Source organism: Pseudophryne corroboree, chromosome 2 (genome assembly GCF_028390025.1).
Source record: "Pseudophryne corroboree isolate aPseCor3 chromosome 2, aPseCor3.hap2, whole genome shotgun sequence".
Classification (NCBI taxonomy): Eukaryota; Metazoa; Chordata; class Amphibia; order Anura; family Myobatrachidae; genus Pseudophryne; species Pseudophryne corroboree.
The window spans coordinates 811,451,754-811,478,338 of NC_086445.1; positions in this window are offsets into that span (position 1 = coordinate 811,451,754).

Sequence of the window (26,585 nt, forward strand, 5' to 3'; positions counted from 1 at the left end):
TGTGATCCGGATTTTCCTGTTGACCATGATGTTGACCAGAGCAGTCTGTTTCGGTGAGAGTACCATGGAGGTCGAGAAAGGGTTCTGATGACCAGGATGGAGGCGTAGTTTTCCAAGAGCAACATAATCACAGAGTAAAGGCGAGTATCAGAAAACGATCTGGTAGCATTGACAATAGAAGGAATTGTGAAGGATTGTTAGCTGAAGAGAACTGCATCTGTAGGCATTGTGACAATATAGTTGAGGATGGGTGCATCAAGAAATGTCAGTCCAGTTTTAATGTCCACATGGACCGACATCCATTGAGTGACTATCACTCCTTAGTGGGTAAAGTGTTAAACCAGACAGACTGTTGGGTATGCTCTCAAGTACCTCAAGGTCATAGCAAATCAGGACTAGTACCATTCCCTTTAACTGTAGGAGAGGTACTTGAGTTAAGTGGTGGGAGGCCGGTGGACAAGAGGTTTAATATCTCTAGTCCTCCTAGTTTGAAGCTCCACCAGTATCACGTGGATAAGTCCTTAGTATGCTTTAACATTTCCAATCCCCGAAAGCCGGGAAATTGGGAAGTGTCATGGAGTAATCAAACCATGACATTTTCATATAGAGCCGATAGAATGCCCATAGACACAGAGCTTATACGCCAGATCGCCAACAGTGGAAAATATTTCCGGTATAGGTATACTCTAGGAAGTAGGACCATGCGAGTTGGAGAAGTATCACCAGGATACTGTGCACATATCGTACAACCTGATACGTGTACTAGACAGATGGGAGAGTTAGGGTTAGGAGATTTCACATGGAAAATTTGTAACATGGTAATGTCATACTCTGTCCCATATGTTCTCCCCGATGATGCATATTTCATATGCGGGAGAAAGGCGTATAAGTGGCTTGCCCCAAACTCAGAGGGATTGTGTTACATTGGAAAAGTACTGCCTGAAGTAATGACTGTATCCCATAACAAAATGAAAGACATTCACCGCGGTGCCCAAGCTCCTTATACTCACACTCATTACGAGCACATCGTTAAAAGGCACCTGATAGAGAGGACAGAGCACTCGGCCTCTGATCTGATCCATGAATCCACCGGGATTCAATTCCTACTCGCGTTAGATATCACTCGTACCGCCAGAGGAGTGATAAATTATAAATATATATCTGCGCTAGTGAACTTGTTAGACAATATCACCGAAATGTATGACGATACGTTCAGGTACACTGGGAAAGAGTTACAAGCCTACAAAACAGAGCTGGTTCAGCAAAGGATGATTCTCAATTATCTCACAGCAGTGACAGGCGGGTATTGCGTTACCCTAGCAACTCAGTATGGAGTAAAGTGCTGCACGTATATTACAAACAGCACTGAGGACCCGGCCGAGGTCATAGACCAAAAGATGGATGACATTTTGCAATTGAAGTGGGAGTTTCGAAGGAAACACAATCTCACACTCGCTGCTGTGGGTAGTGAGCTGACCAGTTGGGTGTCATGGTTGAACCCACGAAATTGGTTCTCTGGTTTAGGAGAATGGGCCCAAGGTATTATAATGGATGTAGGGAAATTTCTCTTGTGTATTCTGGGAGTCGTCATATTGGTTGGCCTGATATTTAGATGCGTTCGGACTTTAACGAAGTGTAAAGGTAGTACCGGAGTGATGAGTCTGAGGAGCGAGGACACTGTAATAACAACAACTAATTTGGTTTATGACCCAACGATAGAGACAATGTTGTGATGAAAATGTGATTCCACGGTTCGTTTCTTTCACCCATTTCTCCTTTGTTTCCCTCCAAGGTACAAAGACATCCACTTGGAAGAAGAATTTGACAACCTCTTTTATACAGACCATTGATGAACTATGCCACAAGCCCCAATATCCCTAGTGACTTTAACTTTTACGATAGCCCAATACTTTAGAGACTGTAACTTTATGGACAATGGAAAAGCTTTTGCTCACTATTTATAGCAAAAGCACCGAGAGACATCAGACAACATGTACATCAAGACAAGACATCAGACAAGACCTCAATCGGCGACTGTTTATTTAAACTCACATAGTTTACGACTGCATTTATAATGATTGTTTCTTATCTTCATCTCTACAACCTCCAGGTAATGACACACATAGTCGACAGGGAATATAGACACATATATCAGCATTCACATGTTCCCCCTTCATGTATCATCAACTAAATGTGCTCCCCATTTGTTGCAACCAAAAGCCGAAAAGAGCTCGGTAGAGTTTGACAGCCCATCCACAGACCCTTGATACGGGATAAGAAGGATTCAAATGTATACTTCGCAATACCTCGAAGCTTGATTTAAAACACATACGGCACGATGATACATGACCCCTCAAACATGGATTTCATACACACATGCTTTTACTATCTCACTAGGTCATACTTTTCCTACCTTCTCCTCTCCTCCCCTTACCCAATCATAAAAAGGTGTTTACATGATGACATATATTTTTCTGTTTTGTTTAGGAAGTGGCAGTTATTGGTGACTGCCAAAGGGTGGACTGTCAAAGTCGAAAAATATCGTTATTCTCATGCCTTGTACTAACCCCATGCGCTTGCCCGCTGCACGTGCACATTCTCTCCCGTGCGTGCGCATATTCGCAGTTGCGTGACGGCGCCTCCACAGACAAGCGCTCAAGCGCGTGGTATGTGCATTTACGGTAGAGTTTGCGTGCGTCTGGCGGGCGACTCAATTGTCACATAGTTAATCCAAATAGTGCATTTTGTAGGTTATGGTCTCCTTAATAATATCAGTAAGTTTGTTTAGTGTAACTGGTTTATGGACAGAGAAATCCCTCTTTACATGATACAAAGGGTCAGACAGGTTTTGAGCAGTGGTGTTTGGTATGCAACAGTAGAGTATATTATTAGAAACATTCCGGTATTGGTTTGAGAGAAATTAATCGCTCCTGCGAATAGTTATGTCTATAAGAAGTTTATGGACATTCACTATATTTGCAGTTCATTATCCATGCGGCGGGAATCCTGAGATTCCCTCCCACCTGAGCAGTATGAAATAGTCACAGCCCACCTGTTTGAATCAACCTATGACCTTTTGTTATAATGTGAAGACAGATTCCTGTGTCCAATAAACAATGAGATTGTAGGCTCCTTTGTAGTGTACTGTATGCAGTGTATATAAGGCAGCCAGTTTGGGCCAGCTAGTCTACTCTCCACAAAAGGTTTTCATCACTGACTAACTTGAGAGCTGGTGACCAGGACTGCGCAGTGATCATTCCCCAGTGTGTAAGTTTTTCTCTGTAACCAACTTGTTCTCTGTTTGTATTTGCCATACTCTCTCTCTCTCTGTTATTGTTACGCTGTTGTATATTGTATATGTGTAGTTATTATGTTTAGATATTGATGTTAGTCTGTAGTGTATAAGATGTTAACTGTATTTTCCCTTTTTACATAACTATATCTCGTTAGTAAAGGTTTTGGAACCTTAGCAAGGTATTGTGTGTTTATTACATTGCTGAGAGTATTCAGAGCGTCTCAATCGCTCAAGAGGCTTTTATATAATAGAGGTTAATTAGCATTGCATTGTGTTCACATTACAAAACCAAGGTTTACAGTATAGGCTCAGCCTTTCATTGTGTTGCATACAAGGTTTACTGTGTGTCATCCTGTGAGCATCTGCGCCGCTCGTGTTCCTCTTGTGGGCACAGCGTCCGCTACGCTAGTAGCGTAGCATTACGGTACTCGGACCGCCTATAGCGTGCTCGATACCCAGCGTAAGCCGTGAGCGAACGTGCCGCTCGTGCGTCTCGACCACGGCCTAGCGTCTGCTACGCTAAGTGCGTACCCTTACGGTACCCCGTACGCCCATTGCGTACTGAGTCTCTTACCAATATATAGTGAATGTTATAAGATAAATATTTTGCTTTATCAGAAGTAGTCTGTGATCACCACCTGCAGAACAACTCCTTTATTGGGGGTGTCTTGCTAATTGCCTGTAATTTCCACCTGTTGTCTATTCCATTTGCACAACAGCATGTGAAATTGATTGTCAATCAGTGTTGCTTCCTAAGTGGACAGTTTGATTTCACAGAAGTGTGATTGACTTGGAGTTACATTGTGTTGTTTAAGTGTTCCCTTTATTTTTTTGAGCAGTATATTATATATATATATATATATATATATATATACATACACACACACACACACACACACACACACACACACACATACATACATGATCTTTCCCAGACCAACCTCCTGAACCTAAGATAAGCACTTTCTACACATTTATTACAAACCGATGTGTACCTTGTACTTTTAGATTTTTTCTTCTCTTTTTATCACATTTTCGTGTATTTTTTATGCATTTTTAATGAATTCTTATGCTTAAGCATTTTTTTTAAATCAAAGTATATCAGTGTTTTTACTCATGTAAAATAAATATGCTCTTTCTTTTTATATAAAAAAATATTTTTACGTTCTTTTACTATAGACACCATTGGTCGCTTGTGCCCATATTCTTGGTTTCTATAACACTTTTTACAGCAGCTTACCACTGCTGTTTTTATTTAGGGGCCTGCTGACACCCTTTGTACCAAGGGAGTGTATTTTTGGACATATATTATACATAACTGTGAAGGTTAACATACCACAAGTGGCGCTATTTTTTCCTTTTTTGCAAATACATACATATATATATAAACATAGAGGGTCCACACTCCCGTTTGCATATGAGAAAAGTGCTGGGGTGACATCCAATGAGGGAGAGAAAATCCCACTCCAATACAATTCCAAATTAAGGGAGCACTCACCAGTCTTCAAGTAGAAAAAGGTAACTTATTGAGACCATCAGCATATAATTTATGTCGACGTTTCGGTCATAATTCTGACCTTTGTCAAGATACCAGTGCAGTAAACTAGTGTTACCTATATACCCATATAGGTCCCTCCCTCCAATTAATCTCAGCAACTCCCCCACGACCCACATAACAAACAGTTACACTTATTAAACATTCAACAAACGTATATTAAAATCAAGAGGTCACTGTATTTTGTTCTATCTCCTTATTGGTAATCTCTCACTTACCCCCTATTGCAGCCACCATCATGTGTTTGTGCAGTAAAATCAATAAACACGGCGTGCGTTCCACCGCCGCCCGCACTTCCGGTCCGTGGAACGCATCCACCGCATTAACATACAGGACATTGTCATAGTATGGCCTCTAGCCGCGGGTAACATGAATGGCGCTTCAAGGCGCTACCTAGCAACAGGTACGCTAAGGCTACATGCGTTCCACCATATACCGGACATCCGGACCGTGGGACGCAGAAAGCCACTGCCACATAAATGGTGCGTCTTAAAGGCGCACCACACTCATATTACGTTTATAATGTACTATTGGCAACACAATATGGTATAAGTCAATTTAGGCAGATCACCATAGGTGTGCGCAGGGGGGGTGCCTGGTGCGCACAGGCACCCCCTAATGTCTGGCACCCCGATCTCACATGCCTGATGCAGCGATCGCCAAGCAAGCTGATTACTGTCCCCTCTGCGCTGCACCCTGTCAGGACTGCATTTCTGACTGGGCGCCTGAGTTAATCAAGGGTGCCACTGGCACTGATTTTCAAACTCCTGGCTCCACCTCCATGTATAAAAACAGCGTGATGTGATTACGTCATGCTGCTTGCACGCCCACCCGCCACCCCCCCCCACCTCTCTCCTTCTTTTCTATGCCAACGCCAGCCACTGATGAGGATCAGCATGCAGCCAGCGTTCCTCTTAGGAAGACAAATTCAATACTAGAAGGCAGTCGGCAGCAACATTGACACGTCACTCATTTTTCCAGCAGCAGCAGTACTAGTCTGCGACTGCAAGTGTCAGTGAGTGACTGACTTGTAAGTAAACTGCTGCAGCTTGCAGAGGAAAGAGAGGGGGAGCCAGACCAGGCTGAGGAGGAGCAGTGTAATTGCAGTGAGTGCTATCAGGGGTGTTTGTTTGGTGCACACCACAACATCTGACAATGTATCTGCTTTATTAGGACTGGTACAAGGGTGGATATTTTATATTGCGTTGACCGTCAATAGATGGTGCCAGACACGCCCAAAAGGCAGTGCTAGACACATCCCTCCGACGGTGCACCCCCTAATAAAATGTGCTGCGCACGCCTATGCAGATCACTTGTATATAGAGAAAAATATATATCTAACTAAGGCTGCAAAGGGAGCAAGTGTTTTATAGGAGAGATTAACATATAACAGGTATCATTATAAAGACCATCATATAACAGCTTTAACTATATTCGGTCCTAACTTACATATATAATGGATCCCGTCCTAATCACTAATATGCATGATTCCCCAGGGATCCCATATATGCACAATAGGATCCTATTTCTCATTACAGATTTTCGGTTTCAAAACATTGTATAGGACAAAAAAATGAAAATAGATAACTGACGACAGGAACAATAAAAAAATTTAAAAATATAAATATAAAGAAAATGACCATGGAGCCATAGTGGGACTATCATTCCAAAAAGATACTATAGTGCACAGGTTCTCAAATTCGGTCCTCAGGACCCCACACGGTGCATGTTTTGCAGGTCTCACAAAATCACAAGTGAAATAATTAGCTCCACCTGTGGAGCTTTTAAAATGTGTCAGTGAGTAATTAATACACATGTGCACCTGCTGGGTTACCTGCAAAACATGCACTGTGTGGGGTCCTGAGGACCAAGTTTGAGAACTCCTGCTATAGTGTATTCCATCATTGAGGCCACGGAGTCGTATTGTATCCAGTCTGTGAATCCACGCAGCTTCTCGTTTCAGTAGGAGTTTTGCTCGATCCCCACCTCTTTTGGGCAGCTCCACTCTATCAATCACCATACTCCTCTGTGACGCCAAAGGATGTTGTGCTTCACAAAAGTGTCTGGCCACCGGTTTATCTGAATTGCCACTTGTTATAGCATTCCTGATAGAAAGTCGGTGATTAGCCATTCTTTCGCGGAATGGACGAATAGTCTTTCCCACATATACTAAGGAGCATTGGCATGTCAGGGTATACACCACATAATCCGAGGTACAGCTCAGTCTATGGCGAATAGATATTTTTGCGCCTGTATGTGGATGATGGTAAAATTGACCTGTGGTCATGCTTCTGCATGTGGTGCAATTTATACACCTAAAACATCCTAGTGTTTTAGGCATCAGCCACATATCTGAAGCTTGTGGCATTGGTCTATCAGGCTGCATCAGGATGTCCTTCAAATTATGAGCACGTCTGAAGCTTAATAATGGTTTGTCAGGTAGTTTTTTCATGAGAACCGGATCTGTTCTTACTACTGGCCATAGCTTTTTGACCGCTTTTCGAATGGCCGGACCGGCCGTATTAAATGTGGTGGAGATGACAAAAGGGTTATCCTCCTTATGTTTTCTATGTGAGGCTACCTTATGAATGTTTTTAGCCTTGCATATGCACCTGCTGATGGTCTATTTGTCATATACCCTTGCCTCAAATCTCACTTTCATCTCCTCCAGTTGCATGACAGCCACTTCATCTGAATTATTTCTAAGGACCCTCAAAAATTGGGATATGGGTAGATTTTGCTTTAATGAGCCAGGGTGATGACTGTCAAATGACAGTATGGTGTTCCTGTCAGTCGGCTTTTTATACAATCTGAAACCATAGCCCTCATTGGTAGTGCATATACTGACATCTAGAAAATCTACTGTTTCAGTACTCGAGTGCATAGTAAACCTAATCGTTGATTCAAGACCATTCAGATACTCCAACATATTCATTAGGGCTTCCTGGGTATCCACCCATATAAGGAAAACATCATCAATGAATCTTCGGTAGAAGGCGATACTATCCCCAAACGGCGGACAATTAGACAGCTACTCTTCTTCTGAGAGGGATTCTTCAGACTCCCAGACACATAAAAAAAAACGTTACCAAGAGCTAATACCCGCTCACGGTTTGGTGAGCAGAATTTAAACGCAGAAGGCCCCACCTCCGGCAGGGAAAATACAAAAGAAAAGAAAAAAACAACCAAAACTCTGAAGAATCAGTGATAAATCTATCTGCATATAAACTTTCATCAGCAGAAATGAGTGTATTGTCCAAGGGTTTGAGCTTCATACCTACCCCTAAATTTAATGACCTTGAGTGGTCTATAGATAGGTTCAAAATGGGCAGGAAATTGAGACTTGCTGAGAAATTTGAGAATGTGAAACCCAGTACTGAAACTGTTAAACCATTCAAGAATAAAAGTACCTATGATCCTATATCACATAATCCAAGTATAAAGACCTTTACCAGAATGCTTGATTCTGATATTAAGAAATCCTTAGCTAAGCAAAAAAAGATTAGATATAATCTTTCTGTGGTAGAAAGGAGGGCACTACATGAAATAAAAAATAATCCAAACATCACAGTGAGACCCGCGGATAAGGGGGGAGCAGTTGTTGTATTAAACACTGCAGACTACAACACTGAAGTATTGAGACAACTAGCGGATACTAAGACATACAGATTGCTACCTGGGGACCCAGGTTTGGCCTTTAAAAACCGTTTAGATAATGTCTTAGATAAGGCATTTTCCCAGGGATGGATAGATGAGGATACTGTTGGTTTTCTGAAGACTGATTTTCCGATTACTCCGATTATATATCTGATACCTAAAATACATAAAACTTTGGACAGGCCTCCTGGCCGTCCAATTATATCTGCACGTAATTCGCTCTTTTCTAAAGTGGCACAATATGTTGATAGCTGTTTGCAGGTCTGTGTCAAGAAAACCAACAGTTACCTAAGAGATACGGAGGATTTCTTGAGATTACTAAATCTACAATCCCATGTTGGCCAGAGGATTCTGGTCACCATGGATGCAGTATCACTATATACAGTAATACCCCATACAGAAGGGTTGGCTACGACTAGACGAGCGTTGATTGCATCACATAAGGGTTCCCCTCCGGTTGATTTCTTGATGAATTTATTGGAATTGATTCTGACCTGTAATTATTTCACCTATGGGGGGGCGGTACTATCTCCAAACGGCTGGTACAGCGATGGGGAGTAATATAGCCCCATCATATGCAAATCTATATATGGATGCGTATGAAACTATGAACATCATCCCGCCGTTTGGGGATAGTATTGCCTTCTACCGAAGATTCATTGATGATGTTTTCCTTATATGGGTGGATACCCAGGAAGCCCTAATGAATATGTTGGAGTATCTGAATGGTCTTGAATCAACGATTAGGTTTACTATGCACTCGAGTATTGAAACAGTAGATTTTCTAGATGTCAGTATATGCACCACCAATGAGGGCTATGGTTTCAGATTGTATAAAAAGCCGACTGACAGGAACACCTTACTGTCATTTGACAGTCATCACCCTGGCTCATTAAAGCAAAATCTACCCATATCCCAATTTTTGAGGGTCCTTAGAAATAATTCAGATGAAGAAGTGGCTGTCATGCAACTGCAGGAGATGAAAGTGAGATTTGAGGCAAGGGGATATGACAAACAGACCATCAGCAGGTGCCTATGCAAGGCTAAAAACATTCATAAGGGAGCCTCACATAGAAAACATAAGGAGGATAACCCTTTTGTCATCTCCACCACATTTAATACGGCCGGTCCGGCCATTCGAAAAGCGGTCCAAAAGCTATGGCCAGTAGTAAGAACAGATCCGGTTCTCATGAAAAAACTACCTGACAAACCATTATTAAGCTTCAGACGTGCTCATAATTTGAAGGACATCCTGATGCAGCCTGATAGAACAATGCCACAAGCTTCAGATATGTGGCTGATGCCTAAAAAACTAGGATGTTTTAGGTGTATAAATTGCACCACATGCAGAAGCATGACCACAGGTCAATTTTTCCATCATCCACATACAGGAGCGAAAATATCTATTCGCCATAGACTGAGCTGTACCTCGGATTATGTGGTGTATACCCTGACATGCCCATGCTCCTTAGTATATGTGGGAAAGACTATTCGTCCATTCCGCGAAAGAATGGCTAATCACCGACTTTCTATCAGGAATGCTATAACAAGTGGCAATTCAGATAAACCGGTGGCCAGACACTTTTGTGAAGCACGACATCCTTTGGCGTCCCTGAGGAGTATGGTGATTGATAGAGTGGAGCTGCCCAAAAGAGGTGGGGATCGAGCAAAACTCTTACTGAAACGAGAAGCTGCGTGGATTCACAGACTGGATACAATACGACTCCGTGGCCTCAATGATGGAATACACTATAGTATCTTTTTGGAATCATAGTCCCACTATGGCTCCATGGTCATTTTCTTTATTTATATTTTTATATTTTTTTGATTGTTCCTGTCGTCGGTTATCAACTTTCATTTTTTTGTCCTATACAATGTTTTGAAACCGAAAATCTGTAATGAGAAATAGGATCCTATTGTGCATATATGGGATCCCTGAGGAATCATGCATATTAGTGATTAGGACCGGATCAATTATATATGTAAGTTAGGACCGAATATAGTTAAAGCTGTTATATGATGGTCTTTATAATGATACCTGTTATGTTATTCTCTCCTATAAAACACTTGCTCCCTTTGCAGCCTTAGTTAGATATACACTGCTCAAAAAAATAAAGGGAACACTAAAATAACACATCCTAGATCTGACTGAATGAAATATTCTTATTAAATACTTTGTTCTTTACATAGTTGAATGTGCTGACAACAAAATCACACAAAAATTATCAATGGAAATCAAATTTATTAACCCATGGAGGTCTGGATTTGGAGTCACACTCAAAATTAAAGTGGAAAAACACACTACAGGCTGATCCAACTTGATGTAATGTCCTTAAAACAAGTCAAAATGAGGCTCAGTGGTGTGTGGCCTCCACGTGCCTGTATGACCTCCCTACAATGCCTGGGCATGCTCCTGATGAGGTGGCGGATGGTCTCCTGAGGGATCTCCTCCCAGACCTGCACTAAAGCATCCGCCAACTCCTGGACAGTCTGTGGTGCAACGTGGCGTTGGTAGATGGAGCGAGACATGATGTCCCAGATGTGCTCAATTGGATTCAGGTCTGGGGAACGGGTGGGCCAGTCCATAGCATCAATGCCTTCGTCTTGCAGGAACTGCTGACACACTCCAGCCACATGAGGTCTAGCAATGGGCTGTGTGGCCCCCCAAAGAAATGCCACACCACACCATTACTGTCCTACTGCCAAACCGGTCATGCTGGAGGATGTTGCAGGCAGAACGTTCTCCTTGGCATCTCCAGACTCTGTCACGTCTGTCACATGTGCTCAGTGAGAACCTGCTTTCATCTGTGAATAGCACAGGGCGCCAGTGGCGAATTTGCCAATCTTGGTGTTCTCTGGCAAATGCCAAACGTCCTGCACGGTGTTGGGCTGTAAGCACAACCCCCACCTGTGGACGTCGGGCCCTCATACCACCCTCATGGAGTCTGTTTCTGATTGTTTGAGTAGACACATGCACATTTGTGGCTTGCTGGAGGTCATTTTGCAGGGCTCTGGCAGTGCTCCTCCTGTTCCTCCTTGCACAAAGGCGGAGGTAGCGGTCCTGCTGCTGGGTTGTTGCCCTCCTACGGCCTCCTCCACGTCTCCTGATGTACTGGCCTGTCTCCTGGTAGCGCCTCCATGCTCTGGACACTACGCGGACAGTCACAGCAAACCTTCTTGCCACAGCTCGCATTGATGTGCCATCCTGGATGAGCTGCACTACCTGAGCCACTTGTGTGGGTTGTAGACTCCGTCTCATGCTACCACTAGAGTGAAAGCACCGCCAGCTTTCAAAAGTGACCAAAACATCAGCCAGAAAGCATAGGAGCTGAGAAGTGGTCTGTGGTCATCACCTGCAGAACAACTCCTTTATTGGGGGTGTCTTGCTAATTGCCTATAATTTCCACCTGTTGTCTATTCCATTTGCACAGCAGCATGTGAAATTAATTGTCAATCAGTGTTGCTTCCTAAGTGGACAGTTTGATTTCACAGAAGTGTGATTGACTTGGAGTTACATTGTGTTGTTTAAGTGTTCCCTTTATTTTTTTGAGCAGTGTATATTTTTCTCTATATACAAGTGATCTGCCTAAGTTAACTTATACCATATTGTGTTGCCAATAGTACATTATAAACGTAATATGAGTGTGGTGCACCTTTAAGACGCACCATTTATGTGGCAGTGGCTTTCTGCGTCCCACGGACCAGATGTCCGGTCTATGGTGGAACGCATGTAGCCTTAGCGTACCTGTTGCTAGGTAGCGCCTTGAAGCGCCGATCATGTGACCCGCGGCTAGAGGCCATACTATGACAATGTCCTGTATGTTAATGCGGTGGATGCGTTCCACGGACCAGAAGTGCGTTTAGCGGTGGAACGCACACCGTGTTTATTGATTTTACTGCACAAACACATGATGGTGGCTGCAATAGGGGGTAAGTGAGAGATTACCAATAAGGAGATAGAACAAAATACAGTGACCTCTTGATTTTAATATACGTTTGTTGAATGTGTAATAAGTGTAACTGTTTGTGGTGTGGGGGAGTTGCTGAGATTAATTGGAGGGAGGGACCTATATGGGTATATAGGTAACACTAGTTTAATGCACTGGTATCTTGACAAAGGTCAGAATTATGACCGAAACGTCGACATAAATTATATGCTGATGGTCTGAATAAATTACCTTTTTCTACTTGAAGACTGGTGAGTGCTCCCTTAATTTGGAAAATATATATATATATATATATATATATATATATATATTTTTTTTTTTTTTACATTTACATACATATACATATACACACACATACATAAGTGTGTATGTGTGAAAAAACACCATAAAATGAATGCGTTTGCCCCTGGACTATTTGCAGCATGCACAGAAATAATAAGATTTTAAACCCACTGGTAAATCTTTTTCTCCTAGTCCGTAGAGGATGCTGGGAACTCCGTAAGGACCATGGGGTATAGACAGGCTCCGCAGGAGACATGGGCACGCTAAAGACTTTAGATGGGTGTGCACTGGCTCCTCCCTCTATGCCCCTACTCCAGACGTCAGTTAGATCCTGTGCCCAGAGGAGACTGGAGGCACTGCAGGGTAGCTCTACTGCGTTTCTCTGAAAAAGACTTTTGTTAGGTTTTTTATTTTCAGGGAGCATTGCTGGCAACAGGCTCCCTGCATCGTGGGACTGAGGGGAGAGAAGCAGACCTACTTAAATGATAGGCTCTGCTTCTTAGGCTACTGGACACCATTGGCTCCAGAGGGTCGGAACACAGGTCTCACCCTCGTTGTTCGTCCCGGAGCCGCGCCGCCGTCCTCCTCACAGTTAAAGAACTGTGCCCAGAGGAGACGGACAGTACGAGGAAAGGATTTGTGTTTTTGATAAAGCTAAATATTTATCGTATATAAAACACTTTAAGAGGTCTAAGAACACTATACGCTATCTACGTAAGAAGTACCGTAAGGGTACGCAAGTTGTGTAGCGATCGCTCAACCGTAGTCGAGGATTGATAAAGCTAAATATTTATCGTATATAAAACACTTTAAGAGGTCTAAGAACACTATACGCTATCTACGTAAGAAGTACCGTAAGGGTACGCAAGTTGTGTAGCGATCGCTCAACCGTAGTCGAGACGCTCAAGCGTCACGTTCGCTTACGGCCCAGTGATCACAGGCAGGCACGCTATTGGCTGCCGGCTAACGTGATGATTCGCTATAGCGTAGCGTACGCTCGGGACCACGAGGAGATCACCAGCGGTGCAGACGCTTACAACGTTAAAACCTTTATATCTATACCTTTAACAATGAGATACACAGTATACCTTAGTGTGGAGACAGAGTGTAAGTGCAACCTGGTGTAACCTGATTAACTACAAAGCTGCTTGAGCGTCACCGACGCTCAGAGAATACTTAACACTATAAAGAATACACAGATACCTGGGCTTAGGGTCCAAAACCTATTATATGTATTATAACTATTATACTTGCAAAAGGAATCACAGTACAAATGATACACTACAATATAACATAAACCAACTAACCAGATAACTACACAGGAAATACAATACAATACAATTTAAAGGAAAATACGAGAGAGATAGAGAGAGAGAGAGAGATAGAGAGAGAGAGAGAGATAGAGAGAGATGGCTCACAGTAAGACAATATGATTACGGAGAAAACTTACGCACAAGGGGAACGATCGCATGCGCCTCGATATCCAGCTCCCGATTATCAGCAATGAGAACCGTTGAAGAGAGTGAAGTTGGATATGGTCGGCTTGCCTATTTATGCCCCACACACAATACAATTCAATGGTCCCTACAATCTCATTGTTCATTGGACACAGGAATTCGGCTTCGCATTATAACAAAAGGTCATAGGTTGATTCATACAGGTGGGCTGTGACTATTTCCAACTGCTCAGGTGGGAGGGAAACTGGGTTTCCCGCCGCATGAGTAATAAAGTGCAAATAAAGTAAATGTTCATAAACTTCTTATGTCCATAACTATTCGCACGAGCGATTGATCTGCTTCAAACCAACACCGGAATATTTCTAATTAAATATTCTTCCGATGGATACTAAACACCACTGTATTACTCCTGTCTGACCCTTCGTATCAAACAAAGAGGGATTTCTCTGTTCATGAACATTCTATATTAACCAAACTTTCAGAATCTATCAAAGGGACCATGATCTACAAAATACATTATTAGTGAAAATATGTAATGATTGAGTCGCACGCTACGATCGCATAAACTCTACCGTAAATACGCATACCATGCGCCTGCGGGTGCCCGCGACTGTGAGTATGCGCACGTACGGGAGAGCGTACGCATGCGCAGCACGGACCTGTGTGAGGTGCAAATATGGCAGTGTGCATAGAGATATTTTTCTGACTTTGACAGTCCACCCTTTGGCAGTCAATAATAACTACCACTTCCTGAAAACATTTCAAAAGGAGAAAAATATATGTCAGGGGTTAATTCATTTCCATGGTTGGGTAAGGGAGGAGAGAGGAGTAGGTGTGAAGAGGGTATGACCTAGTGAGATAGCAGAAGCATGTGTGTATGAGTCCATGTTTGGGGGGTCATGTATCATCGTGCCGTACGTGTTGTAAATCAAGCTTCGAGGTATTGCGAAGTATACATTTGAATTCCTTCTTATCCCGTGGTACGGGTCTGTGGATGGGCTGTCAAACTTTACCGAGCTCTTTTCGGATTTTGAACAAAATGGGGAGCACATTTTAGTTGATGATACATGAATGGGGGAATATGTGATTGCTGATATCTGTGCCTGTATTCCCTATACTATGTGTGTCATTACCTGAGGGTTGTAGAAATGAAGAAAAGACATAATTACGGTAAATGCGGTGGTATTCTATGTCAGGTTAATGTACATCTGTCGGTTGAAGTTTTGTTCGGTATCAGTTGAAAGTCGTCTTCTTTGCGCTGTGTTGCCCATTAGGTGTGAGCAAAAAGCTTTGTCAATGCCATTAGATTTACAAAAAAATGTTGGGCTAGCGTAAGTTTAAGAATTCTAGGGAAACTGGGGATCCATGGCAAAGTTCATCAAATGTCCGTATCTCAAGTGGTCAAAACTTCTTCTTTGGTCTATCCGTTGTCTGTATAGCGTCTCGTCAACTTCCTCGTCCAAGTGGGTCTTTTTATCTTGGAGAAAAGCAGAAAAACAGGTGAAAGAAACGGACCGTATAATCGCATTTTCATTACATCATTATTTCTATCATTGGGTCATAAATCAAATCCAGGTTAATTACAGTTTCCTCACTCCTCAAACTCATTACCCTGGTACGATGTTTGCACTTTATTAAAGCCTGACCGCATCTAAATATCAAGCCAATTGATATGACAACACCTAAGATACATAGGAGAAACTTCCCAACATCCATTATGACTCCTTGAGCCCAGTCTCCCAAACCGGAGAACCAATTTCGCGGGTTCAACCATGACACCCAACCAGTCAGCTCATTACCTACAGCAGCAAGAGTGAGATTGTGTTTTCGGCGAAATTCCCACTTCAATTGGAGAATATCGTCCATCTTTTGGTCTATGACCTCGACCGGATCCTCGATGCTATTCGTGATATACGTGCAACACTTCACGCCGTACTGTGTTGCCAATGTAACACAATATCCGCCTGTCACTGCTGTGAGGTAATTGAGAACCATTCTATGCTGCACCAGTTCTGTTTTATAAGCTTGAAGTTCCCTTCCAGTATATCTAAACGTGTCATCATACATTTCAGTGATATTGTCTAACAAATTTGCGAGCGCCGATATGTATTTATAATTTAGCACTCCTCTAGCGGTGCGGGTGAAATCTAACGCGATTAAGAATTGAATCCCGGTGGATTCACTTATCAGATCAGAGGCCGGATGCTCTGTCTTCTCTATCAGGTGCCTTTTAACAACGTGCTCGTAATGGGTGTGAGTATAAGGAGCTTGGGCACCACGATGTATGTCTTTAATTTTATCATGTGTTACAGTCATTACTTCAGGCAATACTTTTCCAATATAACACAATCCTTCAGAGTTTGGGGCAAGCCACTTGTACGCCTTTCTCCCGCATATGAAATATGCATCATCGGGGAGAACATATGGGACGGAGAAGGACATAACCATATTACACACCTTCCAGGTGAACTCTCCTAATCCTAATTCTTCCATCTGCTTAATACACGTATCAGGTTGTATGATATGTGCACAGTATCCTGGTGATACTTCTCCAACTCTCGTAATCCTATTTCCTAAGGTGTACCTATACCGGAAAGATTTTCCTCTACTGGCTATGTGGCGTACAAGCTCTGTATCTGTAGGCATTCTATCTGCTCTATGCGAAAAGGTCATGGTGTGGTTACTCCATGACACTTCCCAATTTCCCGGCTTTCTGGGATTGGAGATGTTGAAACATAATAGGGACCTATCCACATGGTATTGGTGGAGCTTCAAACTAGGAGGGCTGGAGATATTAAACCTCCTGTCCACCGGTCTCCCACCATTTAACTCAAGTACCTCCTCTATCGTTAAAGGAAATGGCACTAGCCCTGATTTGCTATGACCTTGAGGTACTTGAGAGCATACCCAACAATCTGTTTTGTTTAACACATTACCCACTAAGGAGTGATAGTCACTCAATGGATGCCGGTCCATATGGATATTAAAACTGGATTGGCATTTCTTAATGCACCCATCTTCAATGACATTGTTACAGAGCCTACAGATACAGTTTTCTTCAGCTAACAATCCGTCACAATTTCTTCTATGGTCAATGCTATCGGATCGTTTTCTGATACTCGCCTTTGCTTGTTGGTTAGGTTGATCTTGGAAAACTACGCCTCCATCTTTATCATCAGGACCCATTCCAGAACCTCTATCGACTTCCATGGTACTCTCGCCGGAACAGACTGCTCTGGTCAACATCATGGTCAACAGGAAAATCCGGATCACAGTCTCTTGGGGCAAGTCCATCTTATAGGAGGAAACGGAGAAGAATGAGAAGGAGGAAAAAGAAATTTGAGGGAGAGGGGATGGGAAGTGGAGGAAAATAATAAAAGGGAGTGGGGAGTCGACAACAGCTGTCGGTCTTCAAGGCTCGGGTGCCGCCTCAGTCCTCCTGGAACAGACACTCCAGTGATACAACCTCTACCGTCTGTTCCTTATCACGGGACTTCTCTGGATCAGCAACCTTCTTGCAGTGGGATGAATGGACCCAAGTCTCTCTCTCAGCAACCTTCAGTGCTGTAGTGCTAGTCAATAAGACCTGGTATGGTCCTTCCCATCTGTCAATAAGGCAACCTCAGCGTAGAAAATTCCGTATCATTACATAATCCCCAGGTTCAATGTCATGACAATTACTATCAGGTAGATCAGGAATCACCAACTTCAGATTATCATTTTGATTCCTTAACTGTTTACTCATGTTAATCAAGTACTTTACAGTTACTTCATTGTTACATTTCAAATCATCCTGAGGGTTAATCATAACATGCGGTTGTCGACCAAACAAGATTTCAAAGGGAGACAGATTAAGAGGGGACCTGGGAGTGGTTCTGATACTGTACAATACAATGGGTAAAGCTTCTGGCCATGTCAATCCTGTCTCTGCCATCACTTTACTCAATTTATTTTTAATAGTGCTGTTCACTCTTTCGACCTTCGCACTCGCCTGTGGACGGTACGGAGTGTGCAGCTTGCTATCAATTCCCATCAACTTACACATTCCTTGAAAGACATCACCTGTAAAATGGGTACCCCTATCACTTTCGATTATTCTAGGGATACCATATCTACATACAAATTCCTGCACAATTTTCTTAGCAGTAAACATAGCGGTATTTGTAGCCGCAGGAAATGCTTCGACCCAATTTGAGAAAACATCTATACAAACAAGTACATATTTCAAATTCCGACAAGGGGGTAATTGTATAAAGTCAATTTGTATTACCTGGAAAGGGCCGCCGGCAGGTGGGATATGGGATGGTTCTGTAGGTATTGCCTTTCCAATATGCTTTCTCAAACAGGTAAGGCATGACATTGCTCTTTTACTCGCATGAGAGGAGAATCCTGGGGCGCACCAATATGCTCTCACCAATTTGCACATCCCTTCCTTGCCTAGATGAGTCAGCCCGTGAGCTGCTTCAGCCAGACATGGAAGATATGCTCTGGGGGCCACTGGTTTACCATGTCCATCCGTCCAGAGTCCTGAGGACTCCTGGCCACATCCCTTTGCCTTCCAGACTGCCTTTTCCTGTGTGGAACACAAATTTTGCATTTCACACAACTTCTGTGTGTTAATGGTATTAAATACCATCAATTGTGTGGTGTCTGTCTGTATGGGGGTAGCAGCTGCTAACTTAGCAGCTTCGTCTGCTCGGCTGTTACCAAGTGATACCGGGTCTTGGCTATATGTGTGTGCTTTACATTTGATAACAGCCACTCTGTCGGGTTCCTGTATCGCTGTTAGAAGCCTTTTTATGTGAGTTGCATGCGCTACCGGTGTACCAGCGGCCGTCATGAAATTTCTGAGACGCCATAGGGCTCCGAAATCATGGACTACCCCGAATGCGTATCTAGAATCGGTGTAGATATTGGCTGACTTACCCTTAGCCAATTCACATGCTCTGGTTAGGGCGACCAGTTCAGCAACCTGGGCTGAGTGAGGTGGGCCTAGCGGTTCCGCTTCTATGGTGTCTTGGTCATCTACGACTGCGTATCCAGTACACAAGTCTCCCGAGTCTGACTGTCTATGACAACTACCGTCCGTGTAGAACGTGAGTTCTGCATCTTCCAGTGGGTTGTCACTGATGTCAGGCCTTGCGGTAAAATTTTGGGTCAAATATTCCATACAATCATGTGTATCTTCCTTTGTATTAAATCCTCCTTCCCCATCACTCTCACCTTCCACCCTTTGTGCCTGACCAGGCACACCTGGGAGATACGTTGCAGGATTTAATGCACTGCATCTCCTTATGGTGATGTTTACGGGGGCCATTAGTGCCAATTCCCATCTTGTAAACCTCGCTGATGAGACGTGTCTGGTTTGGGCAGAATTCAATAAGGGTGATACTGCATGTGGCGTATGGATTGTGAGGTTGTGGCCTAGCACGACATCTTCGCTTTTTGTCACTAGCAATGCTATCGCAGCAACGCTTCGCAAGCATGTGGGGAGGGATCGCGCTACCGTGTCTAGCTGAGCGCTGTAGTATGCAACTGGCCTACTGGCATCACCGTGTTTTTGGGTTAGTACACCTGCCGCGCAACCAGCACTTTCTGTTCCGTATAGTTCAAAGGGTTTCCCATAGTCTGGCATACCTAGTGCTGGTGCCTGCGTTAGGCACTGTTTGAGTCTCTCAAATGCTGTTTCGGACTCGTCTGTATGCGAAATCCTATCAGGTTTGTTTGAGGAGACCATTTCCTGCAAAGGTAACGCCAAAATGGAAAACCCTGGGATCCAATTACGGCAATACCCACACATTCCTAAAAACGTTCTGATCTGTTGCTGGGTTTGTGGCAGAGTCATGTCTCTAATTGCTTGGATTCTATCAGCGGTCAGGTGTCTCAGTCCTTGTGTTAGACAGTGTCCCAAATATTTTACCTTAGTTTGGCATAATTGTAACTTGTCTTTGGACACCTTGTGTCCTGTGTCTGAAAGATGAAACAGGAGCTGTTTCGTATCCTTCAGAGATGCTTCCAGTGAATCTGAACACAGTAGTAAATCGTCCACATACTGTATCAATACTGATCCACTGTCTGGTTGGAAAGACTGTAAACAATCATGCAAAGCCTGAGAAAATATACTTGGACTATCTATGAAACCTTGGGGTAATCGAGTCCACGTGTATTGGACTCCTTTGTATGTAAATGCAAACAAATATTGGCTGTCAGGGTGTAGAGGTACCGAAAAGAAAGCGGAGCAGAGGTCAATAACAGTGAAAAATTTGGCAGTGGGAGGGATTTGCATTAGGATGACAGCTGGATTTGGCACTACGGGGAACTGACTCTCAACTATTTTGTTAATCCCCCTTAGATCCTGCACTAGTCTGTAACCCCTCCCCCCACTCTTTTTCACAGGGAAGATGGGACTATTAGCAGTGCTGGACGTTCTTACCAGAATGCCCTGTTGTAGCAAGCGCTCTATTACTGGGTAAACTCCTAACTCCACCTCTGGCTTCAGAGGGTACTGTGGGATTTTTGGAGCTATCCTACCATCTTTTACTTGTACAACTACTGGAGCTACGTTTGCCATTAATCCAGTGTCTTGTCCGTCTTTTGTCCAAAGTGACTCTGGTATCTGAGATGTCATCTCTTCTATTTGGGATGGATTCCTATTTGTCATAATGGTATGTGACATTAATTTTGATGGGGAGTCTAACATGTCTCGCACTACCTGAGCGTGTTTCTCAGGTATGTCCAAGAATACACCTTCAGGAGTACAATAAATGACGCACCCCATTTTACACAGTAAGTCTCTTCCCAGGAGATTGGTTGGTGCCGATGCAGCCAGCAAAAAGGAATGCTTGGTATGCAAAGGCCCTATTGTAATCTCGGCTGGTTTGCTAACAGGGTAGTGCTGGACTACTCCTGTTACTCCCATGGCTGGAATTGTCCTACCAGTGGTTCTCATGCCCACTGTCGAATTTATCACCGACTTGGCCGCCCCTGTGTCTACAAGAAAGTTTAAAGTTTTACCAGCTACATTAATTGCGATCTCGGGTTCACTTCCAAGGTTGGCAATTAACTTTACTGGCTGCAGATTACAGGTATGGCCACACCCCTATTGGGTATGGTGACCTTCCTGAATCCCGCTGGCAGCAACTACTTGTGAGGGAGTTAGCTGGGAACTACCAGAGGCATGCCAGTCTCTGTTCGGGGGATATCTTTTTGTTTCCCCTGTATGTGGCTCATAACTCCGTTTCTGTGGACCCCGATCCCAATGTCGTGTGTCGTGTCGTTGTCTAGGGGGTTGGTATGAGTTTCGTGGATTCTTTACTCTACAATCTCGTGCCATGTGTCCCTGTTTGTGACAAGAATAACAAGTAACCATACTTGACTTACCCACAGGATTTGGTGATACAAACAAAGGCTGCCTTGTGGTCAGAGCCTGTATACTTACTGACATTAATTTATCACCTTGTTGTTCCCTGTGTCTGGTGATGTTTCTATCGTGATCAATAGCAGCCTCTCTCAAAGTAGCCACAGACAGACCTCGCCAACATGGTTGCGTGGTCTGTACCCTAGTCTTCAAAGACTCTTTTAAACCATCCATCAGTACCGATACTGCTACTTCCCGATGGTTTGTGTCTGTTTTAATGTCCTCTATGCCTGTGTATTTTGCCATTTCTAATAATGCTCTGTGAAAATACTCTGCAGCTGTCTCTGACTCCTTCTGTTTAATGGAGAATATCTTATTCCATTTAGCTACTGCTGGGAAATACTCTTTTAGCTGCAAGTTTATTCTTTTCACATTATCTTGGTTGTACACATCTGTAAGAGGTACATCATGATCTAGTCCGCAATCAGCTAAAAATTGAGTTGCGTCGACATTTGAGGGTAAACATGCTCTCAGCAATATCTGCCAGTCTTTATTGTTGGGCTCTACAGTGTTACCTAAGTCTCTGATGTATTTTTGACTGGCAACTAAATCTTTTCTAGGGTCAGGAAATTCAGACACTATGGTCCTTAATTCCATTCGGGAAAATGGGGTGTACATGGCAATGTTCCTAATGGGAGTGGCTCCTGATGTGTCTGTTTTCCCATTTGGCACTGCTATTACTCTAACAGGTGTAATTCTAACAACCTCATTCTGTGTAGATTCTACAGGCTGTGGTGAAATAGTCTCAGCATAATGCATGGTGCCGTACTTACCAGTTGATACGACCTCACCTATCCCTCCGCTAGGGGCCTTTACTAATCTCGTGGGTGGAGCTGTGCCTACTGTGGTCTCTGCTATGGTGGCTGCTAGAGAGAGCGCTGAAATCGTTGCCGATTCGTCCTCTTGATCACACTCCTGAGGAAAGTTCAAAACAGGGTACAACTTGCACGGGTTAATACTTGCATGGGTTAACATTATCATTAACATTTACACAGTTACTAAGTGATTTTGTGTTACACCTTAGTGCGTCTTTCTCCGCAATCAACTTCTCTCCTGATATATATGGTGGCGGTGGGGCCGTGGCAATCAGTTTTCTGTTAGAGCCAGATCCCGCCGCCTGAGCCAAACCTCTCTGTATCTCACCTTCCTGTTGCCACAACTGTAAATAATCATAATGCTGGATTCGTCTCTTTGTTGATTTTATGAGACATATCCTCCTCCTTAAATTTTGTAACACTTCTGAGCTGAAGCTCCCTACTCTTGGGAATTTCTCCCCGTCATGTACAGTCATTCTCTCCCATTCATCACATAAAGTTTCTGTGTGACTTCCGTATTTCTCACACATTATATACCTGGCCGACCCAATTGGTCGGACCACTGAATCAACCCGAACCGAGGTTGATCGCCCCCTACCTGAACAAGTGGCCCCCATAGTTCGAAAGTGTTGCTTTATTTAGCCAACCCTTACGCAAAACCAAATGTCCACAATAGGCTGACGGTGGCGGTTTACCGAGTACCCCACTCACTCGCCCACGCCGACCAATACGACCTGATCACACCGATATGGTGCTGGCGTACTCGACCTAGGGCCCCTGCGACCTGAACCTCTATTTACTGGAACCTGCGAGGGTTATCCGAAGAACACTTACTCTTTCCAGTAACTATTGGTTGCTGGATAGTTCCTGAGTGAGCAGCAAACTTCCCTTAAAATAAAAAAATTACACAAATCACGTTAGAGTGTACAAATAGCGTTTGTGACCCCTTTACTCTAATGGTATTAGGTCAGATTACTAACTACTGCACACACTTACGTGCGGTCCAGTCGTTCAGTACACAAACAACTAAGCTTATGTACGGAAAGACCAATGGAATCGAAACTTACGACTGCGAATTCCTTCAGCCAGAGCTTATATGGCCTATATGGGTGTTGCACCAACCCTTTTCGGTGTTGTGCCTGTGAACTGTATAGCGGACTTCCTTGTCGGCTGTACCTGGACCTCCTGGTCTGCTATGACCTCCTGGTCTTGTTACAGTATGACCTCCTGGTCTTGTTACAGTATGACCTCCTGGTCTGCTATACTCTAATGCTCAAAATTGTATATTTAACCAGAGATGCCTCCCTAGCCACCGTGCACGTCACTTACACGCATGTACCTCACGAGTACTCGACTTTTCTTGTGGTTCAACCTTTAAAAATTGTAAAAACACTCACTCATCACATGTACACTTTTGTTTCTATTTCTATTTCTGCGCAGAAATTTTTCTTTAGATCAGGTGTGTTACCAATTAGGAGCAGGATCTGTTAATTAAAATTTCGGACACCCAAAAATAGACTTGCGTTATTTCTCGCCTCGCGTTATTTATCGCTTTGCGTTATTTATCGCTTTGCGTTAAAAATCAACTTATCGTGACTTGAGCTACGTGGGCGTAACCGGACGCTCCGTTGCGTAATATACGCTGCGTGCGTCGGCCTTTGGATTGCGTACGCAGGTCTTTGTTATAGACACGTATACGCAAAGCAAAGATCCACCGTAACACAATTTATACTTTTATCAATGTAGATGATCCTTGATCATCTACCACACAACACACTGACTTCGCCTTATCTCCCAGGCAAAACTGTGTGTTTGTCTATCCTTTAACTATGTTATCTATTCTTAAACTATGAAATAACGGCAACTCTCTTTTAGCACTTCTATCAACTATAAAACTGGCAGACAGGAGAGTGATATACGAAAATGAAAAAGAAATGCAGATATATATGTGTGCGTGCGTGTGTACGCAAGACAGAAAAATAAACAGTTTTAAAAGGCACTAGCGTTTTGTTCTTACCTCCGGTTCCCGGATTCCTTCAGCACTCTTTACTTAAGCGAAGCAGACGCTTATCCTGTCAGCACTACGAGGGATACAACCTCCCGCCCTTTGCTGAGGGATAATGTCTGCTGATCTACCTAGTGCAGATATGTGAAGGACGGGCGAGCCTCCAATTGATAAAGCTAAATATTTATCGTATATAAAACACTTTAAGAGGTCTAAGAACACTATACGCTATCTACGTAAGAAGTACCGTAAGGGTACGCAAGTTGTGTAGCGATCGCTCAACCGTAGTCGAGGATTGATAAAGCTAAATATTTATCGTATATAAAACACTTTAAGAGGTCTAAGAACACTATACGCTATCTACGTAAGAAGTACCGTAAGGGTACGCAAGTTGTGTAGCGATCGCTCAACCGTAGTCGAGACGCTCAAGCGTCACGTTCGCTTACGGCCCAGTGATCACAGGCAGGCACGCTATTGGCTGCCGGCTAACGTGATGATTCGCTATAGCGTAGCGTACGCTCGGGACCACGAGGAGATCACCAGCGGTGCAGACGCTTACAACGTTAAAACCTTTATATCTATACCTTTAACAATGAGATACACAGTATACCTTAGTGTGGAGACAGAGTGTAAGTGCAACCTGGTGTAACCTGATTAACTACAAAGCTGCTTAACACTATAAAGAATACACAGATACCTGGGCTTAGGGTCCAAAACCTATTATATGTATTATAACTATTATACTTGCAAAAGGAATCACAGTACAAATGATACACTACAATATAACATAAACCAACTAACCAGATAACTACACAGGAAATACAATACAATACAATTTAAAGGAAAATACGAGAGAGATAGAGAGAGAGATAGAGAGAGATAGAGAGAGATGGCTCACAGTAAGACAATATGATTACGGAGAAAACTTACGCACAAGGGGAACGATCGCATGCGCCTCGATATCCAGCTCCCGATTATCAGCAATGAGAACCGTTGAAGAGAGTGAAGTTGGATATGGTCGGCTTGCCTATTTATGCCCCACACACAATACAATTCAATGGTCCCTACAATCTCATTGTTCATTGGACACAGGAATTCGGCTTCGCATTATAACAAAAGGTCATAGGTTGATTCATACAGGTGGGCTGTGACTATTTCCAACTGCTCAGGTGGGAGGGAAACTGGGTTTCCCGCCGCATGGGTAATAAAGTGCAAATAAAGTAAATGTTCATAAACTTCTTATGTCCATAACTATTCGCACGAGCGATTGATCTGCTTCAAACCAACACCGGAATATTTCTAATTAAATATTCTTCCGATGGATACTAAACACCACTGTATTACTCCTGTCTGACCCTTCGTATCAAACAAAGAGGGATTTCTCTGTTCATGAACATTCTATATTAACCAAACTTTCAGAATCTATCAAAGGGACCATGATCTACAAAATACATTATTAGTGAAAATATGTAATGATTGAGTCGCACGCTACGATCGCATAAACTCTACCGTAAATACGCATACCATGCGCCTGCGGGTGCCCGCGACTGTGAGTATGCGCACGTACGGGAGAGCGTACGCATGCGCAGCACGGACCTGTGTGAGGTGCAAATATGGCAGTGTGCATAGAGATATTTTTCTGACTTTGACATTTTTATCTAAGGGCAAGATTCATACCAGCCCACACCATCCACACCGTATAACATGGAATATACGCAACCAGTTAACAGTATGAACAAAACAGCATCAGCCAAAGACTGATCTTAACTGTAACATAACCCTTATGTAAGCAATAACTATATACAAGCCTTGCAGAAATATGTCCGCACTAGGACGGGCGCCCAGCATCCTCTACGGACTAGGAGAAAAAGATTTACCGGTAGGTTTAATATCTTATTTTCTCTAACGTCCTAGTGGATGCTGGGGACTCCGTAAGGACCATGGGGAATAGACGGGCTCCGCAGGAGACAGGGCACTTTAAAAAAGAATTAGGATACTGGTGTGCACTGGCTCCTCCCTCTATGTCCCTCCTCCAGACCTCAGTTTGAATCTGTGCCCGGACGAGCTGGGTGCATCTTAGTGAGCTCTCCTGAGCTTGCTAAAAAGAAAGTATTTTGTTAGGATTTTTTATTTTCAGAGAGATCTGCTGGCAACA